Source organism: Solanum lycopersicum, chromosome 1 (assembly GCF_036512215.1).
Source record: "Solanum lycopersicum chromosome 1, SLM_r2.1".
Classification (NCBI taxonomy): domain Eukaryota; kingdom Viridiplantae; phylum Streptophyta; class Magnoliopsida; order Solanales; family Solanaceae; genus Solanum; species Solanum lycopersicum.
Genome location: NC_090800.1, coordinates 51738953 through 51755728, shown reverse-complemented (window position 1 = coordinate 51755728; position 16776 = coordinate 51738953).

Sequence of the window (16776 nt, the reverse complement as noted above, 5' to 3'; positions counted from 1 at the left end):
TGATGATATTATATGCATGAGCGTGAGCTTGTTACTTTGGTTTTTATCTTTCAATTGCGAAGTGTCATTCAAGGACGAATGTACCTAAGCAGGGGAGAATCTAACGACCCTAAAAATGAACTAGAGATGAACTTGTTTTTGAAGGTCTGCTAACTAGCTAGCTTAATAATTAAACTATTTTTTATGTTAGTCCGGTTTAGTGTGAGGTCAAATGTCAAGGAACGACAAAGACTTCCGAAAACTAGTCTTTTACTTGTAGGCGTGTTCTAGTATGTTGTGCATATCTTTATTTGTTATTTGGAGTCATAAACCAGTGGAGGTAACTCTTAGGTGTAGATGAACATGATTTGGGTCAAAAAAATTCCGGTACGACTCCCCAAAGACCAACCAAAGGATCCTTGAAGAGGTCCCAAGACTTGTCCAAGGGGCTACCAAGGAAGCATGAAGGCAAACCATATTTAGAGACTAGGGCGCGTCGCACAGCTTGTACTTCAAAGGCAAAATGTGTCCTTGATGAGGACTTGTGAAGAATCTCACTATTCTGGGTACTGGGATCACTTCTCTGAACTTCACGACGAACCTGCAGGACAGACCGTCATAGCCACGACGGACCGTCACAAGCTTCGTAATCCCACACTTGGTCAGACTTCCCCATCTTCCTTCAGCAGGTGCACTACGTTTCCACCTACGGACCGTCACAAGCACGACGGACCGTCATAAGCTCCGTAGGTGGTCTCTTCTGCAGTTCTTCGCTCAAAATCTCCACATTTAGCTTTGGAAAGATTTCCTGCAATACTAAGAGAAACTTATATAAAAATTAGCACAAAAAGGCTTTTGGACACACTAAATTTAAGGAAAAAGTATTAATAATACCGTGAAACCACGGTATATCAAAAGGTCCATGATATCATGCAGAATAGCTACCCTACACTTCTCCTCGATATCCTCAACAATCTTAGATACAGTGTAAACGGGAGGATTCACCCTTGTGAAGTCCCTTAGCCTACTAGCCATGGCGCTGGAATGTGCGTTCTCCCTAGGAACACCTTATTGCTCTGCCCGGGCTGTCATATCATGATCTTGTAAAATGATGGCTTGGTTCATCTATACAAAGTCTATCCTCACTTCTCCATCTATCAACCTAGTTGGGTTAACACGCATCTCCATTCCAGCAGCTCGAGCCTGAGGAGGAACTTGATTTACCCCAGCGGCTGTTCCTCCAATCTCTCCACCTACTTTTCTCCTCTTATTCATCTTTCTGAATATCAAGAGTTGATGTTACATACGCTCTTAAAACCAAGAAATCAGACATTAGAGAAGGCACGATAAGATCAGAAAAAGGGAATTTTTCCTATGCATCATGCACTATCTAATTCGGGATAGTGGTGCACTTCACTACCATGACTTAGAAACTACTCAATGTGACTGATGTGAACTTATTATCCTCGGAATCTAACCTAGGGATCTGATACCAACTTTGTCACAACCGAAATCTAGACCCCAGAAGAGACCGGCGTCGTTGACCTCTCGGAGGTCGCAAACAAGCCTACATATGTCATCGTTACTCCGACTAGGTTAATTTTAGCGGAAAATTTGAAACTTTTGTTTTCTTATTTCATGTGAAACATATTATATTTAAAATCATATGAGTTCACAAATCAACCATCTAATATAGAAATAATCAAATAAAAGAAGCAGTTCATAATTGCATTAAACCTATCCTTGTCGAAACGGCACCAATACAAAGTCAGAAATGAAACGGGAAATGATACACTAGTGGAACATACTCCACTAACTCAAACCTATATCTATGTTATAATATCATGGGAAAGCGTCCTCAAAAGCATGAGGCCTACCAAGACCAGATGAATGCTCCACGTCTGGATAGGTGCAGCGTCGTATCATAATCTCAAGCGTCTGATTGTGCCTGCACCTTAAAGTATAGAGTTGTATGGTATTAGTACACACTTTTAGTAAGTATGGTAATATTCAAGCACACACCAAGGAAATGCATGATTGAGAAGAGCTCTCTTCTAACGATATGATTTATGGAAAGCCAAGTTAGTGGACTTACCAAATTTGGATTAGGAAAGTTAGTGGACTTGCCCAATTTTGATTAGGAAAGTAAGTGTACTTTTCAAATTTGGATTAGGAAAGTCAGTGGACTAGCCAAAATTGGATTAGGAAAGTCATGCCATGAGTGTAATATGCATCATCATACTTATCATTTTACAAGCAGCACATAACATATTGCACATGTCATATCACGTAGTTCATATCATTCTTTCGTATGCCATGAGACCTTAGAATCATGGACTTGACATTAGAAATTCCCAAAATGAGGGCTGAAAATATGAGACCTCAACTAGGGAGCCTTCTTTAACAAACACAAAGTTTGCTTTATTCATTCATGCGTACTTCATTTTCATTCTTTCATATACTAGTGCACCCACCAGACATACCTAGGATGTATTTTAAGACTCTCATTGGGTTCGCTCTGCCATGACCAAGAATAACCTAGTGTTATTACTTAAGGCCAGCTCACCTCTTGATTATCCTATCCTAACACCTTTGGTATAGTTCATTTCATTATGTGCATTCATTGAGGCTGGCCTCATTCTTTCTTTGGGAACTTTAACCTTAACTGACATAGATCATGTGAGCATCATAAAATCAAGTGTGTAATCCCCACACCGAAAAGAGGTGGAATAAATGGCCAAAGTGAACCAAAACATGCTCGCGTATAGAGGGAATTGAACCCTGCTTAATCCTTATATTGGCAGTATAGGTTAAACCCTAAGAGATATAAGGAAACCCATACCCGGCATGATGGACAGTCTTAGTATATAGTTCCATTACATTCAACTCATACATTATACAAGTTGGCTTCTAGCATAAGGATATCATAGTAGATTAGATGATTTCTCATCTCATCATTAATATGAAGTATGCATTCAATACTTTCATTAGAGTGTTCATAGAGACTGGTCTCTTCATTAGCTTTACACTCTCATAGGTAAGTACGTTTTGGTAACATTCACTTAGGCTCATTTGAGATTGTCCTCATCTTTCACATTAGCCTATTATCTTATTGTCACCTCATTCATTAATTTTAACACATTTGCTTTTCATAATTACTCACCCCTTCACGTGAATGTTCATTTCATCATATGCCAATGCACTTGGCCATTTAGTGTGTTTCACACTCTTACTTGACCCTTCTAGGATTACATCATATTATCACATACATCTTAGGCTCACTTACTTTTAAACATATGCTTGACTTATGAGTCCACACATACAAGCCATGAGGCTTCATTCATAGTTTGTCTAAGTGATTCATGTTTACCCAAGATTATGTGGTACAAGACATGCATCTTTTAGATATGCCAAGATATTAATTTCTATATTTATAGGCAGCATTCATTAAATTTTTACTTACATATGACTTATGTGTCAATACGGAATTGGGCAAGGGAACACGATTTCGAATACCTTGGACAACACTTAATTTTATTCTAAACTTGATAATTGCATTTTTCTGATTTTGGGGGATCCTAGTTCGATCCCCATCAACCCCATAATATTTCCTTTATTTTTCTCCTCTCCTTTTTTGTGTAAGTCGAGGAGGTTGTGGGTTAAATCCCTCACAAGCTCGTTATTTTTCTTTTAATTTATCTCTTTACTTTCTCACCTATCCAAGAGGTTGTTGGTTAAATCCCCACGCTCCACATTTATTTTCTCCTTTATTTTTCTCCTAACTCTATCATCCATTCAAGAGGTTGGAGGTTCAATCCCCAACTCTTCACATTTATTTTCTCCATTATTTTTCTCTTTACTCTCTTTTTTAACCGAGAGGTTGTGGGTTCGAATCTCACCCCTCTCATTCCTTTATTTCTGTTTTAAGCTTAGGAGAGTCGACTAAAGGAACTCAAGTTCAAATCCCGTGTGCCTCACTCCTTTTTATTTTAATTAATTAAAATATGCCTTAGTAAAATATTATCATTTTTAGACAAGGTCACCCAAGTTTGATTCCCATTAACCCCATTTCCTTATTTATTTTTTAATGATTTTTTTGTGTGAGGTCTCAGGTTCAATCCCTAGTGACCTCACCTATTTCATACTCATTTAAAATTTCAGATTTGTTCATCCTTGTTTGGCAGAAACCTAGCTTATAAAATGCTTGAAATTTGGTCATGTATTTCAACTCCTTTTTATCAACATTTATACATTAGTTCTTAGGGTAATTCATGGATCATTTAGTATGTTTTTAAGTGTAGTTTCGTAGTTACATTTAGCTCAGATTTTTCCCACTACAATTAGCCATATTACATCTCAATCTCATATGAACATGATTTATACAAGTTTGTGCACGTCAAATACAACCATACAACATGTCATTTTCAAACTTCAAACAAACAATATATGTCACGGCTTACATACTGCACACACATAATTTTTAACATAATTTAGGAAGACATAAATTACCAGTCATACAGTTCCGAGCACAGTCTCATGAACATATTCATCACAAACATCACATTATAAGCCTAATCTACCAGCAGACATTCCAACCTAATACCATTGGGAGGTAGTGATAGGGAACATGTAATTAGGAACAACCCTAGTTTTCGGAGTAGATTCATTTGAGACTTAAGGGTCTCTTGGGAAAGGGACCAAGAGTAAGAAAACCCATACCTTATTTCACGTTGTTCATCCCTTGAAACTTCTGCCGAAAGACCTTCTCAAAACTCACGTCCAAGTCTCGAAACCTCAACACAAAACTCAATGAAAAAACCCTACCTTTCGCCTTACATTTTTTGTTAACGTTTTGTATATGTTTTTAACATGAAAGTTTTGGCTGCTTTTAAGTTCTTGTGTTTTGGTTTGGCAGGGAGAACGTGAAAAGAAAGAGATAGATACTTACGTGATAGAGAGTTAAACGTGAAACAGAATTGAAAGACGTGAAGTAGTTTAGACTTAGCCAACTAGGACTCTTAGGCAAGACTTAGTCAAATGAAATATTCTAATTAATAAATAATAATTAATAGTTAAAATCTGATTTTCTCTTTTTCTTAAATCAGCTATTAAATATTAATTAATTAAATGAATTTATTAATTAAAATTAAACAAATTAAAAATCAATGCTTCCACATAGGTTCAAACCTGGGTGGAGAAAGATTTTGCTAAAAGAGCAATTTCGGCCCTCTCTACCCAAAATACCCCTCCACCTTATTAATTTAATAATTAATTACATATTTATGGTAACTACTATACTACCCTTATCCTGCAAAATGACCATTTTACCCCTAGACCCTCCAAACTTATGATTTCCCCTTTTAAGTCCGATAAAGACTCATCCCAGTAAATCTTCATATTCGGGATCCCTACATGGCTGGGCCCAACCTTTCCTAGCTGAACTAACTACCCAAGTTAGTTGGATTGAATGTAACAAGGGTTTAGAGGTATGGTTCTACGTGCATCAATTCGTGTGAACCCTGTCTAATCGTAGGCATTCTAGACACATTAACCATCACTTAGCATGTCCATTTTTAGGGTTGTTACACTTTAAGGGGATGAGAAGCCGGTTACGTCTAGGGGGTAAACCCGGATGTGACACCATGGGGGTTAAGTAAGAGTATAAAATACACTAAAAGGCCAAGTGCATTGGCATATCACGAAATTAACATTCACGTAATTGGGTGATTAATTATGAATAGATAATATGCTAAAGCTAATGAAAATAGTGACAACATGATAAGAGGCTAAGATGAATGGTGAGGCAAGTCTCAACCAAGCCTAGGAAAATGTTACCAGATGTACTAACTTGTGGGAGTGTAGAATGATGTAGAGTCAAATCTCAAGCAAGCTCCAAAAGAAAGTGTTAAGAATGAATTCATAGTTAATAAGGAAAGAAAGAGTGACTACATGACTATAGGCTAGTGCAAGTGAGACAAGCTGCATCTACGCCTAAAAATCAATGTCACTAAATGAAATTTCTAAGAAAGTATATTTATGCTAAACGATGAATAAGCAAAGAAAGAGTGGCTACATAAGGATAGGCTGCGACAAGTGAGATAAGTTGTATCTACGCCTAGAATCAATGTCCCTCAATGTAAATTCCAAGGGAGCATATGTATGTTAGACGATGAGCAAATAATGAAAGGTGAGTAAAGATGAAATGAAAAGATGTTAAGAAAGAACAGGGTGGCACCACAATATGAGGCTAGAGCAAGTGAGACAAGATGTACCTACGCCAATATCAGGTCACCAAAAAGTACTCACCTAAGAGAGTGTTGAATATTAAGAGACAAGTCTCAATCACACTCTATATGTAAGTGTAAGTAAAATTCACAGTTAATATGTAAATAAGAGATGATAAATCATCTAATGAGCTATGAATACCTCATGCTAGAAGCAAGCTTAGATGATGTATGAGTTGAATGTAAATAGGAACTTTAGACGGAGCACCAATAGGCTAGCTATGAGTGGTGATGCCTTCTTTTGGGAAGGGCAAAGGTTCATGTAATTCTCATGAGATGAGACTGTCCACCAAGGAGGGTATGGGTCTCGCCCAAATATCCTAGTCTTTGAACTATGCTGCCAACATAGGGAACTAGCCAGTGGTTTTCCAACTAAGCGATCTAGGGATATTTTCGTTTCACCTACGCCAGTGACTCCACCTCTTTTTGGTGTGGGGAATATATCAGATTTCCTGATGCTCACATAATATATGTCGGTTAAAGTTGAAGTTCCTTAAAGTATGAAAGATAATGAAATGAATGATACCAAAGGTGTTTGGATAGGATAATCAAGAGGTGAAATAGACTCAAGTAATGACACTAGGTCATTCTTGGTCATTGCACAGTGAACCTAATGAGAGTCTTAAGCAACATCCTAAGTATAGCTGATGTTTACATCATCCTACGAATGAATGAAAGTGAAGTTCGTATGAATGAATGAAGCAAACTCTGGGTTTGCTAAAGAAGTCTCCCTAGTTGAGGTCCCATTTGTTGAGTCCTCATTTTGGGAATCCTAATGTTAAGTCCGTGATTCCAAGGTCTCACGGCATATGAACGAATGATATGTAATATATGTTCGTAATATATGAAATTGTGCAATATGAAAAGAATGATGATGATAGTTACTCTCATAGCATGACTTTTCTAATCTGATTTGGCAAGTCCAACTGACTTGGCTTTCCATAATTCATATCTTTAGGAGAGAGCTCTTCTTAATCATGAATGTCCTTGGTGTGTACTTGCATACACCCATACTTAGTACAAGTGTGTACTAATCCCATACATTATACTATTTTAGCTGCAGGTTCAAGAAGGTGTTGATGTAAAATTTTGGAAAATCATACATTTAATATAGATATATTAGGCATATTAGAAAATTATAGGCATACTAGAAAATGTTGGCTTAGAGAGTGTTAGTTTTCAAGTATCTATGAGTTTGTGTAATGTATGTACCTGAAATGAAGACCCTAAGCTAATTAAAAAGTCATCTTTACAAATCACATGAACTACTAGGCATCCAAGTGTCAAGCCTAGTACCATAAAACATGATCATTTAAAAGGATCATGTAGATTAAATAGTGCCCAAGGACATAGTGAGGATCCTTGGGACAATAAGTAAGCATTCCCAAATGAACCATAATTAATAGTTATTTAGGAAAGTGCAACCAACCCATGTGCAAGCACATGTTCAAGACATGTGAAGAAGCTGCCAAAAGAGGGGACCACCCAAACCGAATTCGGTTAGGCTAGTTCGGGACGAAGACGTGCACAAGGGACCACTCCATGTAGGGCCTAACCTCCCTAAAAATTATAGACTCTAACCTACTGACTTAAATAACTAAATAACCTAGGACTAACATAATTAGACCCACTAGTGCACCCGACAACCTAGGACCAAAACTGGGTTGACATTAACCTAGTACTAGTTAAAGAGACAACCTAGTACCTAACCTAGGATGGTCAAAAAGGCTAGTTATGGTCTTAACAACTTATGGGTACTTTATCAATTAACCTAGGTTACGTAATTAATTAATTTAGCTAATTAATTAAATAATGTAAAAGGGATAAAACCAAAAAATAAAGTGGAAATTTTCAAAGTTTCGGTTAAGACAAGAAAGGGACAACCTAGTACCTAACCTAGGATGGTCCAAAGAGTTATTTAAGATCCTAACGACTTAAGGGTACTTTAGGGTACTTAATAAATTAATTTATCAACTTAATTAATTAATTTAGAGGGGAAAAACCGAAATCACAAAGCAATATCCAGATTTCGATTAAAACAAGAAAAAGACAACCTAGTACCTAACCTAGGATGGTTCAAAGGATTGTTATGGTTATAACGACTTAAGGGTACGTTATTAATTACCCTAGGTTAATTATTTAAATTAAAAAGGTCAAACCAAAATTCTTACACTAACCTAGTACAACTCAAGAAACATCCTAGTACTTAACCTAGGATGGTCCAAAAGGGTAAATTTTTGTTCCAATGATTTAGGGGAACTTTACTAGTTATCATAGGTACATTAATTAATTAAATTAGTCATTTAATTAATTAATTTAAAGGGGGAAAACGAAATTTTTAGCAAAAATTTCAGATTTGATTAAGTATTGTGTTTTTCTAGATCTAGTCAATCTAGAAGTAGCTTTTTTGTAATTCGTTAATTATTTTTTTATTTAACTTATTAAACCCTAAGTTGAATGAGTCAAGATTAGTTTTTAAACCTAAAAATTACGTTTAAACACATTGACAAAGAGGACGCAAAAACAGTAAGCAACGAACGCAAGAAAAAGTGGGAAAATTTATCGATTTCTCTAGGGAGATTTCAAGGTTTCTTCTAGGTTTTTCTCAAGGTGGTCTCCGTAGATTAAGAAATACATAAGGTATCGGTTTCTCTCCTGGAATTCTTTCTCCAAAATAACTTTATTTCAAATGATTCAAATATCTTGAAAACTAGGTGTGTTTCCCTTCGTTCTTGTCGTACTCCTTTCCCTAGTATCCTTGTTACAATTTCAATGTTGAATAGGTTAGAAATCATGTTGTTGGTATGTGGTGATGGACAACCATAATGTGTATGGTTTTTTATCAAATAATTATTGAATGAACCTATTAATTGGTCTCGTTTGATGCTAAGTGTTATTATGTGAATTAAAAGAATAATACTATGTTAAAGATATGTCCGAAAATGTTATGTATAAAGGTGTTACGGTCTGTTGTGCATACTTTCTGTAAATATGACGTTATAAAGATGATATAATCATCAAATTCTAATATGATGCTGTCCGAGATGTTTAAAAAAACGTTATCCCTAAAGTTATGTTATAAGGTTAGCTAAAAAGATCTCCGTGAAATCATTATTTGAGTGAATGTTTACCTTATGCCAATAAATTGGCTAACACTACATAGGCAATTTTCAATAATATTATGTTAAATAACTAGAAGATTGTCTAATGTATAATGTATAAAAATTTAAGCATGTTGAACATGAAAATTGGCTGATGCCAACAAATATGGTTATGAAATCTATGTCCAATTGTTTATGCCAATACTGATCGTATGCCAATAAAATGGCTAATGGTACATTGTCTAAAAGTGATGCATGTAAATGGCAATAATATTAGCTTAAATATTTAAAATATTGGCTTATGGTTCATACATATTAAATTTAAATATGAACATACGTAAAATTGGCACATGCAAACAAAAATGGTTATGTAGTTTAATATTCAAAGGTTGAGGCCAATACTAATAATATGCCAATATTGTGTAGTTAGAGTATCAAATGATAATATAAGCACTTCTAAACTAATTCAATGAACCCATAATCAAGGGCATTCCACTCATTGGGACAACTCCCAACATACTCTAAAAGAATGACATATGAACTCATGAAACTCATTGAATGAAGTGTTCATCGTCCATAAACGATTATATGAATCTACTACACTAAAGTAAGTAAGTAACGTGAGTTATAACATAATTAAAGGGGTATAAAGTAAGTAAGTGACCAGAATGGGGAGTTAAAGGAAGTGAGACAAGTCTCACTTACACCTAAGCTACTATGTAATAAGAATACCCACGTATGAAAGGATTAGAATGTGTTAGTCAGTCTCATTAACACCAAAGGATGATATGTAAGGAAAATTCACATTTCATCAATCCAAAGTAAGGATGACCAGTTATCAATAGAGTAATTAAATCTCAATCTAGAAGCAAGCCTCCACAATGCTTGAGTGAACACTAGAAGGTAAAGAAGAAATGAACATTCACGTAATAACATGATTAATTATGTTAATCTATGATGCTAATGAAAATGGTGACAACATGATAAGAGGCTAAGATTAATGATGAGAGAAGTCTCAACCAAGCCTAAGTAAAGGTCACTAAAAGTACTCACCTAAGAGAGTGTTTAATATCAAGAGACAAGTCTCAACCATACTCTATATGTAAGTGTAAGGACAATTCACACTTAACACTAATGATGAGATGAGAAATCATCTAATGAGAAATGATGACCTCATGTTAGAAGACAGCTTCAATGATGTATAAGTTGAATGCAATGGAACTTTATACTGAGCACCGATATGCAAGCTATGAGCGATGATACCTTCCTTCGGGAAGGGCAGAGGTTCACGTAACTCTCATGAGATGAGACTGTCTGGCATGCCAGGTATGGGTCTCCTTATATATCCTAGTCTTTGAACCTATACTTCCAATATAGGGATCTAGCAGGGTTCGACTCCCTATATACGCTAGCATGTTCGACTCACTTTGGCCGCTGATTCCACCTCTTTTTGGTGTGGGGTAGACACTGGATTTCATGATACTCACATGATCTATTCGGTTAAGGTTAATGTTCCCAAATAAAGAATAAGTCCAGCCTCAAAGTATGAAATATAATTAAATGAATGATACCGAAGGTGTTTGTGCAAGACAATCAGGAGGTGAAATCATATTCAAGTAATGATATTAGGTCATTCTTAGTCATTGCACTTCATAATCCCGATGAGAGTCTTAAATTTCTTCCTAGGTTTAGCTGGTGTTTACATCAGCCTACAAATATATGAAATGAATAATGTGAAGTACGAATGAACGAATGAAGCAGACTCTATGTTTGCTAAAGAAGGCCTCGGGTTGATTCGCGTATGTTGGACCCTCACTTGAGATGTCTTAATGCTACATCAATGATTCCAAAGTCTCCTGTATATGAAATGTATAATATATAAAACATGAAAGTAATGAAATCAATGGCATGATATATAGATAATTGCTTATGAAAGATAATGATTATATAGTGTAAAGAATGACTCACTATAAGGTAGGGAAATCATTACTTAGTCCTTGGATTACATACATCGATTCATTGTGGGTATAGGACTACAATGAATCATTACACTTGTAATTAAAACATAGGACCAAAAGAATTATTGAGTTACACAACAAGAAGAAGAAACAGACTGAAAAATAATCTAAGTGTACAAAGAGGAGCTCCGGCCTAAGAGGATAAAAAATCTCAAATCTTCGCCCGAGTTGTTCTATAATTATGTTGATGATACTAATATTTTCTAATCATTTAGAAAATGAGTTGTGTGCTTTGAATGCATTAAAATACATCATATTCATACAACAATTAACAACTAACTATTTAAGAAAATCTAGTGAGTAGGCTTTCCAAAAATAACATGTTATTTAGGATGAGCTTCATTTGATCATGCATAGACTTATGTTTATGTATGCATACACCCATACTTAGTACAAGTGGTGTACTAACCCCTACTATTTACTATTTTATAGATGCAGGTTAAAGGACAGATTGACGACTCTTGCAACGGTTTGGACATCAACGTTTCTACAGGCCATTTGGTAGGTCCTCTTGATTTAGATGTTTCTACAGTTTTAGTCTACCCTTAGTTTTAGACAAAGCTAGTGGATGTTGTCCCTAGCGTTTCGAAGCTTTTGTAAGAAGGTCGTGTTTAGCAAACGTATTTATGATATATTCTTATTCTGTTTTGAATTAATTCTTATGATAGATGGTTATTACATTCATGTAGAGCTTAGTATATGATGAATCCATGAAATAACTATATGAAGTCTATGTTTACTTCATACATTTAAAAGTTTTAATTTTTTTTGCTAAAATTAACCATATAAATGTAATGAATGCAAGATAAGGCTTGTATGCGACCTCTGATAGGTCAACGACGCCAGTCGCATTCGGATTCCAGAATCTGAGTCATGACAGTTGAAGACATTCATTGCAGCTGTTCGGACATCAGAGCTTTTCATCCGGACTTGGTAGGTCCTCACGCATTCGAGGTTGTCTGCTGTTATGTTTTGAGCTAAGTAATAGGTCTAGGCTAGTAGAGTATGTTCCACTAGTATTTCTTTCCTATTTTGTTCAGACTTATGTAATGGTGCCATTTTGGCAATTGTTGCTTATGCTATTAGTCTATTTATTTCAAGATTGAATAATCCTTTATTAGATGGTTGATACACATGAGTAATTAATTTCTTTTTACGCTTATGCATGTTATAAATATGAAGTCTATGTACACTTCAAACAAAAGAAAAAGTTTCAAATTTTTCGCAAAAATTAACCTAACGAATGTAATGACGACGTAAGTAGGATTGTCTGCGAACTCATATAGGTCAACGACGCCGGTTTCGGATAGGGTATAGACCCCTTTCGTGACAAAATTGGTATCAGAGCATTAGGTTAACTATCCAAAACATAAGGCTCATATCAACCACGTTAAGTAATTTTTAAGTTATGGTAGTGAAGTGCACCACTATCATGAATTAGAGACTGCATAATGATTAGGAAATTTTTCCATTCTTCTAATCTAATTGTGGCTTATGAAATTTTTATTTCTTGGTGTTAAGAGCGTATCAAACATCAACTCTGGTGTTTAAGAAAGATGAGATCCCAGAGTTTAAAGAAACAATGAAGTAGATACACCTCAGGAGAGGCCACCTTGTAAGAAGTGTGGCAAACTACATTGAGAATAGTGTATGATGGGATCTAATGCTTGTTACAGTTATGGCAAACCGAGTCACATGATAAAAGATTGTCCGAATAGGAGAGGTCAAGAAAAAGTGAAGGAGAAAGTTCAGCCTAATAGTCCAACTGAAGAGGCTCCAAGGAGGCAACGATTCTTTGCACTCAAGTCTAGGGGTGCAGGGTAAGGTACTCCTGGTGATGTCTCGGGTGCGTAGCCTTAATTAGTCTTTCATGTGTTTGATTGTGTATGTTTTTATGCACTAGTATGAAGTTAATATGTTTGAGTCATCATGTTGGTTGCTGATTTGTGTGAATTATGTGTTTATTTATGTTGTATGCTTTGATGAGACTAGTTAGGAAAGAGTTCCTTCGTCTATTAATGTGAAGCTACTAGTAGGTTTATAGGATGTGCACCATCATTTTAATATGTGAATCTGATATTCACCAATGAAGAGTATTGAATTACCTATGTATGCATATGTTCTACAGATGACTTACTTGTTGCTAGTAAAGATTAGTGTCATTCGGGGATGAATGTTCCTAAAGGGGGGGGATAATGTAACAACTCAAAATAACTATGCGAAATAAGCCCTAAACGTACCTAGAATGCCTACATTAGATCGGGTTCACACAGATTGATGCGCGCGGAAATAGATCTTTGGACCTATGCATCATCCAAGCCAACCAACTTAGTGAGTTAGTTGATCTAGTCAAGGTTGGGTCCAGAAATGTACGGCACCCGAATATTAAGATTCACCCGGATGAGTCTTAACCGAACTTAAAAGGGGTAATCTTATGTTTGGAGGGTCTAAGGGTAAAATGGTCATTTCCATTCTAAGTCTACTATAGTAATTACCTTAAATATTTAATTAAGTAATTAATTAATAAAAATAATGGACAATTTGGGTAGGGTTGACCCGAATTGACTCATTTTCGCGAGTTAGGCTTCACCCGGGTTCGATTCTTGGTGGAAGCAATGATTAAATTGAATTATTTGGTATTTAATGATTAAGTTGAACTAATTGGTATTTAAATTTCTGATTTAAGTAAGAAAAAATCAGATTTTTAATTAATAAGTAACAAAGAGTCCTAGTTTAACTAAATCTTCAACTAAAACTCCTACACTTACTCATCTCTCTCCACTCTTATTAGCACATCTCTCACTCTCATTCTCACGTCTATCATTAAAAAAAGTAACAAAAAAGAATCAAAGTTCATCACTTGAAGAACATGCACACAAAAACTCAAAAGAAAAACTAAACTAAAAACGAAAAGCGAAAGCAGTTTTTCAAACAGTTTGCACGTGAGTTTTGTTGGAGAAGCATTTGTTTTTCGTGGGAGTTGTCAGCACTTGAAATCAGATTTGAAAGGTGTTAAACGAAGAAAAAAATATATGGGTTTTCTTCCTCTTGTTCCTTTTCCCAAGAGACCCCTAAGTTTTTGTCAAATTCAAATCTGAAAACTAGGAATGTTCCCCTTTGCATGTCCCTCTCACTAGCTATCATCATATTTGTAGGTTGGAGATGTTTTGCTGGTAGAATTAAGAGATGTGATGTGTTTTCGTGATGATTATGTTCAATTATGTATGTTCGGACTTATGTGAGTAATAAGCATACTTTCCGAAACTATGTGTTAAATGTGTGTGTGCATTGTGTATGTCGTGGCTTTGGGCATGGGTTGAAGTGTGTAATACGCATGTTAAATTCTTGTGTTTTGTATGCAATTACTGGAAGTAAATTTTGATGTTCACAAGTGGTGTAATGTTGCTGAATTGAGAGAAAATCTTGATCAAATGTAACCACAAAAATGCACAAAATAAACGTACGAAATGTCCAATGAATTGTCCGAAAATCTAACGTATAAAATGTTGAGGAAATGGACTGGAAAGTGTGATCAAATTTCCAGATTTACTGGAAATTTGGTTCGACCAAGTTACTGGAAAAATTTTGAGGTTTTTTTTAAAAAAAATGTATGAGGTCATTGGGGATTGAACCCAAGACCTCACCATATGCAAGCTATTAAAAAATCAATAATAAAATGAGGTAAGGGGGATTCGAAATGGGGTAAGGCTCAAGTGAAGAGTTAGGAGAAAAATGAAAGAAAAATAAAGTGATTGGTGTGAGGATCGAACCCACAACCTCTAGGATAGGTGAGGGAGAGAGGATAAAAATGAATGAAAAATAAAATGAAGTGTGTGGGGATCGAACCCACAACCTCTCGGATAGGTGAGAAAATTAGGAGAAAAACTAAAGGAAAATAAAATGATGTTGTGGGGGATCGATCCCACATCCTCTCGGCCTAAAACAGAAAAGTCAAGGAGAGAAAAGTAAGAAAAGAAATGTCGGTGTTGGGATTTGAACTAAATCAAAATTTAATATAAGACGAAGTGCTGCTCAAGGGATTTGAAATTGGGTTCCCTTGACCAATTTTGTATTGATACATAAGTCTTACGTGAATAAATATTTAATGAGTGATGCCCATAGGAATCGAACTCAAGACCTTGGCAAACTTACAAGATGCATAAGTCTTGTACCACATAATCTTAGGTATGTATGAGTCACTTAGACGAATTATGAATGAAGCCTCATGGCATCTACATATGGATTCATAAGTCGAGCGTACGTTTAAAAATAAGTGAACCTAAGATGTATGTGATGAATTGATGTGACTCCAAGGGGGTTAAGTAAGAGTGTGAGCACACTAAAAGTCCAAGTACATTGGCATATGACAAAATGAACATTCACGTAATGGGGTGAGTAATTATGAAGAGGTAATATGCTAAAGCTAATGAAAATAGTGACAACATGATAAGAGGCTAAGATGAATGGTGAGGCAAGTCTCAACCAAGCCTAGGAAAATGTTACCAAATGTACTCAGCTATGGGAGGTGTAGAATGATGTAGAGTCAAATCTCAAGCATACTCCAAAAGAAAGTGTTAAGAATTAATTCATAGTTAACAAGCAAAGAAAGAGTGATTATATGACTATAGGCTAGTGCAACTGAGACAAGATGGATCTACGCCTAAAAATAAATGTCACTAAATGAAATTTTTAAGATAGTATATTTATGATAAACGATGAATAAGCAAAGAAAGAGTGGCTACATGAGGATAGGCTAGTACAAGTGAGATAAGATGTATCTACGCCTAGAATCAATGTCCCTGAATGTAAATTCGAAGAGAGCATATGTATGTTATACAATGAGCAAATAATCAAAGGTTAGTAGAGATGAAATGAAAAGATGTTAAGAAAGAACTGGGTGGCACCACAATATAAGGCTAGTGCAAGTGTGACAAGTTGTACCTATGCCAATATAAGGTCACCAAAAAGTACTCACCTAAGAGAGTGTTGAATATTAATAGACAAGTCTCAATCACTCTCTATATGTAAGTGTAAGGACAATTCACACTTAATACAAAAAGAAAAGATGATAAATCATATAATGAGCTATGAATACCTCATGATACAAGCAAGCTTTGATGATGTATGAGTTGAATGTAAATAGGAACTTTAAACGAAGCACCGATAGGATAGCTATGAATGGTGATGCCTTCTTTCGGGAAGGGCACAGGTTCACATAATTCTCATGAGATGACACTGTACACCAAGGTGGGTATGGGTCTCCCCAAATCTCCTAGTCTTTGAACTATGTGGCCAACATAGGGAACTAGCCAATGGCTTTCCACCTAAGCGAGCTAGGGATGTTTTTGTTTCACCTTGGCCAGTAACTCCACCTCTTTTTGGTGTGGGGGAGAC